This window comes from Rhinolophus sinicus, linkage group LG03 (genome assembly GCF_036562045.2).
Source record: "Rhinolophus sinicus isolate RSC01 linkage group LG03, ASM3656204v1, whole genome shotgun sequence".
Taxonomy (NCBI): domain Eukaryota; kingdom Metazoa; phylum Chordata; class Mammalia; order Chiroptera; family Rhinolophidae; genus Rhinolophus; species Rhinolophus sinicus.
The window spans coordinates 110,163,967-110,173,738 of record NC_133753.1 but is presented as its reverse complement, the minus strand read 5'-3'; the positions used below and the strand labels follow the sequence as shown (position 1 = coordinate 110,173,738).

At 42.2% G+C, this 9,772-nt stretch overlaps 1 non-coding gene across 1 annotated transcript; it reads right to left on the bottom strand.

The window, feature by feature from the left end:
• Positions 1-2,712: 2,712 nt before the first annotated feature.
• On the bottom strand, positions 2,713-8,554 carry LOC109438457 (uncharacterized). Its single transcript, XR_012494949.1, has 2 exons — positions 7,721-8,554; positions 2,713-4,635 (listed from the first exon to the last, which is right to left on the bottom strand). It is a non-coding gene; the product is annotated as an uncharacterized LOC109438457 (transcript).
• Between the last annotated feature and the right edge of the window lie 1,218 nt (positions 8,555-9,772).

The window sequence follows — 9,772 nt, the reverse complement described above, 5'->3', positions numbered from 1 at the left end:
CTTGGCAGGAGTCCATTCGGCAACCTTGTGGTTGAGAGGATGCGCTCCAACCAACTGAGCCATCCGGGAGCTCAGCGGCAGCTCAGCTCAAGGTGCCATGTTCAATTTTAGTTGCAGGGGGCACTGCCCACCATCCCTTGCAGGACTCGAGGAATTGAACTGGCAACCTTGTGGTTGAGAGCCCGCACTCCAACCAACTGAGCCATCCGGGAGGCAGCTCAGCTCAAGGTGCTGTGTTCAATCTTAGTTGCAGGGGGCGGAGCCCATCATCCCTTGCGGTACTCGAAGAGTTGAACTGACAACCTTGTGGTTGAGAGCCCACTGGCCCATGTGGGAATCGAACCGGCAGCCTTTGGAGTTAGGAGCATGGAGCTCTAACCGCCTGAGCCACCAGGCCAGCCCTCAAATCCTCTCTTTCAAGGGCCTACAGAACCTTGTTTCTCACCTGTATTTTGGTACTTTATTCTTTCTGCTTACATTTGAGTTGGTTGTCATCTCCAAGTCTGTCTTCCTCAAAGGCTTTCCCTCCAGTAGGGAGCAAGGACCATGGTTTGTCCTCTTTGATTGCCCCTGCAGCATCGAACAGAGTTTGCCGTAGCAGCTTCCAGGCATCTCAAATTGATGCCGGGAGTATTTAGGACTTCGGAGGTTCTCTGCTCTTCACCAACTCTCCCAACCCATCTCTACCTGCCCGCCTACTCCTTGTTTAGATAAAGAAGATAAGGGCCAGGGAGGAGTTTTAAGAATGACAGGGTGGCAGGTGGAGATGCTAAGTGGAAGGTCAGAGGTGCTGTGGCCTCCTAGTATGTGAAAATTACGCCCTTCCAAATTAATTAGTGCCCACAGTTGATTTACAAAGAGTTGTTGTCTCTACTCCCTGTCCTTTATTAGACAAAAGCCAGGCACTGTAAGGGCTATGACTGAATATATACTTTAAGAATAAAATGTAGATTGTGCCAATTCACAGGTGCAGCTGAGAAAAGCTGTTGGCACAATTATCCTAAAATAATGGATAAGCCAAAATCCATTTTCCTCTATTTTTGGGATATATTATTAAGCATAGATTTTCCTTCTTAATTGTATTGAGTCTAATATTAAAATACTTCTGTAACACAGAGGAAAAAACATCGGAAGCATTCAAAACCAAGAGTTCTAATAATGGCTGGTGAGTCAGTTTTCTCACCTACAAAATGAAGAAATTCAACAGATAATTTTAACATTCCATAAAGTTTCCTAATTTCCTGGGCCCACACGGACTGCAGTGGGAACAGCCAAAGAAGGCCATATGGGGCTAGAAACCAGTCTCCTAAATCCGGGATCTGGTACTTGGGCTGTAGACCCCCCTTTGCATCACCCCTTTGGCACCAACCATAATGGTAAGAACTGGAAGAAGGGTTTGCACATGTGGTAGACCCAGCCCCCCAGGATGGAGTGTTTGGTGTTCACAGTAATCACTGCACCAGATAATGTATAGGGACTGTTTGCAAAACATCCTTACATTGAAAAGGATAGTCTCATAGTAGCAAATCTGGGCCAGTTCAGTTAGGAAGTGACAGGTCCATGACTGGACTCAATCTCCTGACTCCTCTGTGTGGGACCTTCTGCCATCACTCACCGCCGAACTCCAATTCCTTCTTTCATGTGAAAAATCAATGCCAGCATCTCCAGGCCAGCGTTCTCACCTGACTTAACGCTGGCCCGGGTGGGTGTAGGTGAAGCTTTGGCTGTGCTGTGGGCTCCCCTTCCTCTCCACCCAGCCATTGGACAGGGCACACACATTTACCAGGCACACCACCCCCATTTGCTTGTGTCAGACTTGTCACAGAACTGGGTAGTTGGGACAGAAAGCCCGCAGACCGACTGCTCAGTGAGGTCTGCAGCCTGAGCTTGGGGCCCCGGCTCTCTTCCCCAGAATTACTCACCTTCTGGGCTCTGGCGTATCCTCAAGGACACAAGGACTTGGTCTCTCCTCGTCTTGGTCAATTTGGGCTCTATTTCACAGGCCCTAAACTGCTCCCAGAGTTTACCACAAACCCCTAAAACTTCCCCTCTATTGAAGTGTGCTTCTCTCAATACACCTCACTGTAATTTGCACGAACACCTACCTGTTGATTATTTTGCAGTTGTCAGATCTTTCAGATGCTTGTTGCTTTTCTGCTTCCTTTCACACAGTGGCTTGCGACTACATTAATTTTGTAACTGTTGGTGGGACCAGTCACCTGGTATTGTTGTAGATGCTGCCTTGTGGGTTTCAGTTTTGCTATCCTTGTTGCTATGCCACTATCTTTTCTCTTGTGTCCCTGTCTGAGAGCAAGGGAAACCTTCACAGAAATATCCTGATAGACTGCCCTACACACCTCATTAGCTAGAATGATAACACATGCCCCTGGTTACATAAACCCAGTGACAAGGAGGATGGTATTAAACCAGGATTAGCATTGAGATTCACTTCCTGGAATTAAAACTAGGGAAGAGCACAGAGGCACATCCATGGTGAGAAACTGAAGGGGGCTCTGCCTGAAAGGAAGGAGCAAGACAGCAGCAGTGGACAGGGGAACAGGTCTGATCATAACACTATCAAGAGCGCTATTTCTCAAAAGTGACATTCCCAGAAACGTATTTTACAATATTACCCTGTACACACACCTTCATGTAACTGACAAGTTTCCTAAAACAATGCTTACTGTTACTATACAGGAAAAAGAAATATAGTCAATTCCAAATAGAATTTTATTACTATTTAAATACAATATACAAAACACTGCCTAAAATTAAATACAAAACCAAACTTTCACAAAGATTGTATTTAATGTGATGGGTGTGCTTGCCTGTTCATAAGTTCATTCCAGTCAGGGACACATGAAGATAAGGCTACACGCATGTCAGGTGCACTATTGAGCCTATTTCTTTTCTTTGTTTTTAATCGCGTCAAGATTGAAAATCCTAGTTCACACAGATGGGTATTTGTGAATGGTAATAATAGCAATATACACTTTCTACTTAGTAACGGAAATTCATCTTTGATCTTAATCCAAAATGCTGATAAACTTAATGTCTTATAATAATTCCTCAGCGTGAATGATGAACTGAGCTGCAACAATTCATTCTCTTCTTCAGGCACCAAGTTTAACTCAATTATTGATTCTGGGGTTTGAAAAGCAAAGGGATCTTTCATCCAGACATTTTCCTTTACTGATTTAAATATCTCTTCTGGAAAGTAATGATTAAAGGTTTGAGACAAAGACGTGAGATGCAACAATATCTCTAATTTTATTTCTTTTAAGCAGTCTTCATTAATAATGTTCTCTTCAATGTGTTGTAACAATGTTGGGAACATATAGTAGCTAGGGCAGTTACTTTTAAGTCTTGTTTGCCACAATAATAATGTCTTTTGGAATCTTAGAATATGGTCAACATATTGAAATATATCATTGTTTTTCCCCTGTAGTTTCAAGTTTAATTCATTAAGAATGCCAAAAATATCACTTAAATATGCCAATTTTGTTACCAAAATGTCATCTTCAAACATAGTTGCCAAATAAGATTGCTTTTCAATGAGAAAAGTGTAAATCTCATGCCTGAGTTCATATACTCTGCTCAATACTTTTCCTTGAGACAACCAACGAACTTCCGTGTAACACAGTAAGTGGGTATGGTCAACTCCAATCTCTGAACAAAGTATTTCAAGAAGTCGGCTGTTCAGTGAGCTTCCTTTAATAAAATTAACAGTTTTCACTGCATTTCTCAATACATCCATTAGACTTGGTGGAATTTCTTTGGATACCAAAGCTTCTCGATGAATAAAACAGTGATTCCAAAGAGCATTGTTATGGGTTGCTTCTAGCAATTTTTCAATAACTCTGCTATGTTTTCCAGTCATATTTGCTGCTCCATCACTGGAAATTCCCTTACAATTTTTCCAGTTTAATTTATATTGACCAACAATGCAGTTTTCTAATTCAGTAAATAAATCTAATCTAGTTATATGTGAATTTAAATTTAAACAACACAACAGATCCTCTATAAAATCATCTTGCCACACATATCTCACATAAACCAAGAGTGTTGGACAACTTGCATTATCAGTGCTCTCATCAAGTTGGATAGCAAAATCTATACCAGACTGTAGCCGTGTAATGAGCATTGTTTCTAAATGTTTTGCAATAGTACAGATTCGACGAGATATTGTATTATCACTAAGAGGTATCGTTCTTAATTTATCAGCTGATTTATCGTCAAAAATTGTACGTACCATATCCATACATGCTGGAAGAATAATTTTTTCAGCAGCTGTGTGAGCCATTTTCTCTTTTGCCACTCGATATGCAACTAAATACGATGATAATAAGGCTCTCTCATTCATAGTTGTGGAATGACTAGGAAATTGTGGTGATAACTCTATCTTATTTCTTTCTCTTTGAAAATGGTCCTCCTCATCTTCATCTTCCTCCTCCACTTTCACTATCACTATGCCTTCCATCTCCTGAGTAGTCTGCGGAGACAGATCTGCAGTATCCCTTGACTCAGCAGTCATTATTTCAGGTTCAAGGAACTGGCTCACTTGATCCAAATAGGGTCTGTTTGCAGGACTGTCCTTTCTGAGCTAGGTATTTTATGAGATTGGTTTTTACAATCCTGTAGGGTAGAAAAATTTAATAGAAGCATTAAAAAGTAACATTGTATTGCTATGTAAGTACTGCCAACACCTCATGTAAGTATTCATGAAGACAATTCACTAAATCCAATGGTGTGACATGGTAAATGCTGAACAACTGTCATTTGTGTTAGCTGTGCGCCACGCAGATTTGATGCCTTACATAACCAGCTCATTTAATGTCCATGGAAACCTAATAAAGTACACAAGATTATTATTCCTATTTTACAGATGAAAAAGAGGAGCTGAGAAAGATTAAATAACGTATAGTTTAGTAGAGCCAGTACTCAAACCCAAGTCTGAAGCCCAAGGCCCTAAGTATGCTGCTACAGTGACATCTAGTCACTCTAAAAAGTGATCACCAAAGCAGAGTGTACAAGATGATCTGCTGGGGCGTAGGGAAAACTAAAACTTGTATTTATATTTTTAAAATGCTGAAACTCATTTAATCTTTCCTGATAAGCCCTAACTTTTGCTGCCATTTTATAGCATATATTGCAAAAGTAAATGCGGTTTAAAAAGTTAAACTGCAAAACCCGCAATAACTTTTGCACCAACCTCTGTCATCATGTGTTGCCCTTCTTTTTTTTTTTAAGTTGATTTTTTTTTTTTTTTTACAGGACTTTATTGGGGAACAGTATGTACTTCCAGGCCTTTTTTTTTCTTCCAAGTCAAGTTGTTGTCCTTTCAATCTTAGTTGTGGAGGGTGCCATTCAGCTTCAAGTTGTTGTCCGTTCAGTCTTAGTTGTGAAGGGCGCAGCTCAGCTCCAGGTGCAGTTGCCGTTTTCTAGTTGCAGGGGGCACAGCCCACCATCCCTTGTGGGAGTCGAACCGGCAACCTTGTGGTTGAGAGGACGCATTTCAACCAGCTGAGTCATCCGGGAACTCAGCAGCAGCTCAGCAGCAGCTCAGCTCAAGGTGCCCTGTTCAATCTTAGTTGCAGGGGGCGGAGCCCACCATCCCTTGCAGGACTCGAGGGATTGAATTGGCAACCTTGTCGTTGAGAGCCCACTGGCCCATGTGGGACTCGAACTGGCAGCCTTCGGAGTTAGGAGCATGGAGCTCTAACCGCCTGAGCCACCGGGCTGGCCCCTGTTGCCCTTCTTATATTCATCTTCCAACTATCATATTTTCTTTGCTCATTTCCCTTCATTCTGTCTCAGGTATTTTAAGATCGAGGAAAATGAATTTTGGTTTTTGACATCTGGGTTAAAGTTTTAAAGGTGGGGGAGGGGGCATGACATCCCCAGAGGCCTTCCCCCATGTGGCAGTATTTGTCAAAATGAAGGGACTCCAAGGAGGTGAAACTCAAAAGATGCAGAGATGAGGGCAGGAGCATAGTCATGCCTCCCCAACCTGGACAGGCCTACCTGGATGTTTCCTGCTCACATGCTGGGCAAATAGCTGTAGAAAGACTAGGTTTTATTTTACATTTCTTGAATGATCCTAGCACCCAGTCATCTTTTGACTTTAGACTCGTTAACTGTCTCCATCACTGTTTGGTCTGTAATATTTTGATGGCTTTTATGCTGAAATTTAATTTTTAATGCTTTCATGCCTTATCTCAACTAGATTAACTCCTCAAGAATAAAGACTGTCTTTTGCTTTCATGGTTGCCCTTAAGTCGCTTATTGTTCCTTGCAACCCACAGGCATTTAAAAAATATTTGTTTGAAGGAATACAATGTCAACATTTTCTGCCCATTTGTACAAAGTTCAACAAATTCATTATAGGCCTGGTATTTCGGTATTTAGAAGGGCATGTCATTTATAAAAATTGAACAGATTTCAGAACATTGCGACTGTCGGGTTATTTATGAAACATCTGAGTAAGAATGGGAAAAATATTATGGCAGCGGGTTTAAAACGCATAAAAAATTATGTTAATTCGGTAAGTGTCTTATATATTTCCTATTACACTGTGTAACCAACCTATTTCTCCAGCAAACAATAAGGTTTCATTGATCTGCTTTCAGTATATTCTCCACAATTCATTTATTGATTGCAAATGATCTTTTTAGCACTGGCCTGTGTTTTCTTATACCTCTCTCTCCATAATGAAAGTATCTTTCTGTATCCTGGTGGTACTGCAGGAAATGGAGATGGGGCATCAGGTTTGGCCTAGCTGGATTTTTCAGTTATATCACTCTATCAATGAATTTTCAAGTTGGAAGGGCCCTTTGAGATAAGCTAGTTTATTTTACTTAGGACAAAATTGAGACTTGGTGGTGTTTTGTCCAAGACCACCCTTGTAGTCAGTGGCAGGGAGCACTGGTAATTAGTCTCCTAAAGGCCCAACACACTTGCCACTACATCACCACAACCTCCCTTCACTAAACACCGCACCAAGTCAAACTCAGCTCCCACAACTGAAAAATCCAACTAATGTCTGAAATCATACATTAAAAAAATTCAGAAAGTTCAGAAACTTAAAGGAAAAGGGTGAAATATATATAATCTTACTGCATCCAAATCACAATATTCATGAGGCTTCAAACACTCTTTAATCACCACCATTAATAGAGGTGGGTTTGGGGGGTGAGCAGATGATCTGCAAACACTTGAGAGGTTTACACTTGTCCACTATTACAAAAAACAACCAAGAAAACAGCCCGTGGAGCTTGATTAGGAGCCTTGAGTGTCTTCCTCATTTTGCACCTCGGGTCCCTAGAAACTTAGAAAAAAAGCTCACCGGAAAGAGAGCAAATGGAATGATTCCCTAGGGAACACGGAAATTAAACGAGTCATTTTGTCCCCGACCCCTTTGAGTGAAAACCAAGGACGAGACTGCTTCTTCCCGGGGACACGCAGATTGCCTACTCACGGTCCCCCAGGCATCTCATCCTACCTTAGTCGGGAAATGAAAACGTCGTCGTTCCCTTCCCGCTTGGATCCGGGGCTGTCTGCAGGGAAACGGCGCTGCCTACCGCTAAGGCTGGGGTGCAGGATGGGGACGTGGACCCTCCACCCCGTTCGAGGGCGGTCGTGACGTGAGGGACCGCGCAACACAGCCATACTCATCCACCTCTGTCCCCACCCGTCTTCCCCGGTTGGACCCACGTCTCACCGTGAACCCCGGAGAAGCCTGGGGGTGCTGGAATGGAAAAGGGAGCTGACCCAGAGGATCGTAGGACAGCGAGTTTGTTACCAATGAACTCTGCTCACCCTAACTCAGTGAGACTGTGTCTGTCACAGAAGCCGGAAGTGCGTCAACCCCCGTCTTCCGGGACTGGGCTGCGTTTCGGGGTCCGCTCTAGAAATGCGGGAGGACTAGGCGTCCTTGTTCTCCAATCGCAGGGTTCGGCTTTGGGGAGGGCATCTCTCTCCTCAGCTCAGCTTTAACAATCCAGATAAAGTGGGGGTTAAGTTTCCCTTGATACTGCCCTGCTCAGATACTTACATGTTTCTCCAACTTCTTCTTACTGATGGCAGTAATCGGAATTCTAGTTATTATCAAACAATAATACTTAGTGATCGTGTGTCTGTGGCAGAGGAACCGAAACAAAAGTGTAGACAGAGGAAGATCAAAGTGAAGTCAGGAACAAACCCGAAGTGGTTGCTTCTCTGGGGACCCTGATTATGCCTTACCACTTGAATGGTCAGTATATTCAAATACTTGATTTATGGGCAACAGACATTCTTTCCAATAACAGAAGTTATACGATTTGATTCTGGCTAATGTGTCCAGGGAATTTGCAGAATAACATCAATGGTATTAATTATAGTAAGTCGAATTTGAGCCATTTTGCTGACAAAATGTTATCAATAATTACGGCTTTCACCATTACTTCTTGGGTAGAGCAAGAAACTTCATCTTTTATAAAACAGTAACTGAGACCTTGAATGACTGACACGACTCTAAGTTCCAAGGCAAGTTTGAGCACAATAGAAAGTCCACAAAAGGAACAGCTACCTACTGTAGAAGTTACCAATGACTAGGTGATATTCTGCATAACTTTCAAAGCCCTGATAAGTCTTCCATTCCCTATGAGGTTTGACCTTGCTGTGGTTGTCATTTTTTCTCTTTCCACTTCCCTATGACTCTTCAATAAACCACCTGAGTAGGTCTTTGCTGCTTTATCACTGGCTGGCTCACTAACCTATGGTCCTCCTTGAAGACATATTCCCAGAACGTCTTCCTCCACATACTTCCTCATATTTCTGTTCAGTGTTTCAAGTCATCTAAGAGCCATTACATTGTTATGCATTGTTTTTCTTCTTTGTCTAAAACCTGCCCTCTCCCCTCTACTCCCATGCCTGTTTTTACATTAAACTGATAAAGGGTTCAAGAAGGTAGGTTATTGAGTGCAGCTGGCTGGGTATGTTTTTGTATTTATGTAGTGTGTGTGGCAGGGGCTGTGGGGATGTTTATAACTCCATTGTTTGCCTATTGATTTACTGGCACAAGGAACCCAAAGTGGCCTGGTGGTATTCTGTTTCCAGTTCAGTAGAACACTTAATGTAGTTCCTAAAAGAAATGTTCTACCTGAGAATCAGGACTATAGCCCAGCAGATTCTAGCCTTGGAGATAGGAAGCACAAATTCCATAAATGGATTACTGGGTCTGACAGTAATAGAGGCCACTCCTGTTTTGAACCCTTGGTTCCTGTAGTTATGTAGTCTTTTTATTGGAGACACAATACCATATATATGTTATTGGTTCAGTGCATATCAATGCATATACTGTATCCCCAACTTTGCGAGGTGCTATGTCTTGTATCAGCAATTCAACAATCTTCGACATACCATTCCACACTTCTATCAGGCTCACTGCTTCTGAGTGGTGAGTAAGCACCATGAATTCTGTGTTTTACAAGCTCATTGTCACACCTCCTTGACTACAAAATAGCTTCCTTGGTTTAAGGTATGTCCAATGGACACGGCATCCTGTAAGCCCTCAGATGATGGTGCTGATAGAGGCAAAGCAGTCAGGAAGACAAACTCATATTCGGGGCAGGCATCAAGTCTGGTGTGATATTTTACTTATTTTGTATCTATCCATGCCTAGTGCAATGGTAGGCATAAAGGAAAGATTAACGAAGTGCTCAATTCCTTGGGAATGGTTGCTTACACATTTTCTTTAAAGCTATATATTATAAACTAAAAACTCACAAATTTT